This window comes from Triticum aestivum, chromosome 6D, assembly GCF_018294505.1.
Source record: "Triticum aestivum cultivar Chinese Spring chromosome 6D, IWGSC CS RefSeq v2.1, whole genome shotgun sequence".
Classification (NCBI taxonomy): domain Eukaryota; kingdom Viridiplantae; phylum Streptophyta; class Magnoliopsida; order Poales; family Poaceae; genus Triticum; species Triticum aestivum.
Window position 1 is genome coordinate 483662355 of NC_057811.1, and position 2367 is coordinate 483664721.

At 50.3% G+C, this 2367-nt stretch overlaps 1 pseudogene; it reads left to right on the plus strand.

The window, feature by feature from the left end:
- The first annotated feature begins 520 nt into the window (after positions 1–520).
- Positions 521–1578, plus strand: LOC123142180 (RING-H2 finger protein ATL1-like; annotated as a pseudogene).
- Positions 1579–2367: the final 789 nt, after the last annotated feature.

Below are 2367 nucleotides of genomic sequence, written 5' to 3' on the forward strand. Positions count from 1 at the left end.
CTTATTTTTTTTTACTGATTTGACATCATACACGTTTCCTTGCAAAGTGCTTCATCCGTTTCAGAATAAGTGTCAAAGCTTTGTACGGAATTTGGTATAAAGTTGTATAGTAGAATTGGGACCCTTATTTCAGGACAAGCGAGTATTTTGTAAGGTGTATAAGTAATTTTGGGCGGCGAGGAAGCAGGTAGGCTGCAGACATGACCAAATGCAAAGGCAAATTAAAGACGCAGGAAAGGAATTCCAATTCCAATTCCAATTGTCGCTGTCATGTCAACCAAACCAAGGACGAAAACGAAACGAGCTTCTAGATACAACAGGGTTCAGTCCAACGGCTGGCTGGAAGCGACGGGACTTGCTGCAACATCTTCTTGTCCCTTCCTCCACCCCACTGCGCTGCGATCCAATTTTTCTCGCCTACCCGTCCCATCCTTTTCCTCCTCCTTCCTTCCTTCCTACCACCTGGCCACATCGCCATTACTTCCAAATTCGAGCTACGCCACCACACCACTACATATATGTTGCATTGCATCCACATCGTCATCATCGAATCCACCTTCCATCATCCATTGATCGGTTTCAGTTCTTTCTGAGCTGAAGCACAAGCATCCATGGCCCCCGTCTTCCCGGTGCCGCAGCGGCAGGCCCCATCCTCGACGCTGCTGTTCCCGCCGCCACAGACACCATTCACACCTTACTACTACTCGTCGTCTTCTCCGGCGACGTCGTCCCGCCTGACGCACCACGTGACGCTGAGCCTCACCAGCCTGCCCATCCTGGTGCTCACCGTGCTCGGCATCCTCACCACCTCCGCGCTCCTCCTCACCTACTACGTCTTGGTCATCCGCTGCTGCCTCACCTGGCACGCCTCCTCTCCCGACTCCGGCGCGCCCAGAAGTTCATAATTTCTCTCTCCCGCCGCCGTCGCAGTCGCAGCAGCGCCGCCTACGACCATGAGCTTCCCGTGGTGCACGGGCCGGCTCCTGACGAGGGTCGTGGCGGGCTCGGGGAGCCTGCCATCCGGGCGCTGCCGGAGTTCAGATACAGCAAGGCCGCCAAGAACAGCGCCGACGCGAGCGAGTGCGCCGTGTGCCTCGGCGAGTTCCAGGAGGGGGAGAGTGTGAGGCTCCTGCCGGGCTGCCTCCATGTCTTCCACGCGGAGTGCATCGGCACTTGGCTCCAGGGCTGCGCCAACTGCCCGCTCTGCAGGGCAGCCATCACCGCCACCATCGGCAAACAAGCTCCATTGATTGATCAGCCCCTGAGACCAGAGGAGGTTGTCATCCAGGTGCAGGTCGACCTCGCCGGCACTGGAGAAGAAGGCACACTGACACAGCAACAAGAAGGCGGCACGGCGGCCTCGAAGAACAGCACCCGCTTCGATGGAGATGGCAGTGGCAGCAGCACCGAAGCACATTGTAGGTAGTGATTTTAGTTAGTTAGTTGCATCTTAGCTTACGGCAAAGCAAATTGTGTCACATTGTTTGGGTGTTCATCTCTTTTGCCGCTTGCAAGATTAGTGTAAGATAGTAGGAGTAGATTATAAGAGGAGGTTGTGCAGAGCATTTGTATTATCTTTAATGGAGGATAATTAGTTGTTATGACAGTCCTGAGGTGTCCCAAGTTTCCAGCTCTGCCAATGTACAGTAAAGTTCTCCCTGAACATTTCTTCAGAACATGAACTTTCAGAACAACATGAGCAGCTGCTCCTACTGTAACAGTGTAACTGCACAACCACTTGCCTGATTTACTACATTACTTGGATGAGAACGAACAGTAATGATCAATAATTCCTCCATTACTGAAATGGGCAACTAGTGAAGAAGTAGATCACAAGAAGCAAATAAGTTGAGGATGATGATTGGAACAGGTGCCCAGGAAACTGAAATTCAGAGGCAAAAGGGAAAAACAGCGTGATCTCCTGATCTTAGCACAAGCAACAAAGTCCCACCAAAACCTTACTAAAAGACCAATACAAGTTGAGATCTCTCCCTTCAAACCTTATGAAAGCAGAATGGCTGTCCACCAACCAAACATTGATTTTCTGGGACTAAGATATTCTTGTACTTACAATACTCTGATCTGTGGCATGGAAAAACTCTTCACCTGATAGTCCCATCAAGTTCCTGTTCTTCATCATGACAAAATAAAGTCTCCGTTACTTCAGATAGACTGCTGAGTCTTCTAGATGGTACAGAAGGCTACCTCCCGTTCAACCAGGTTCACCGTAAAATAGCTACATTTACAGTACAAAATTCTTCTACTACAGAACAAAACGGCATCAAAATAGAAACCAATGACTACACGAATTACTGTTGTGCCACTCTGGCCGGCTCAGAATCGACTTTCTGTTCCTGAGGTTCACGC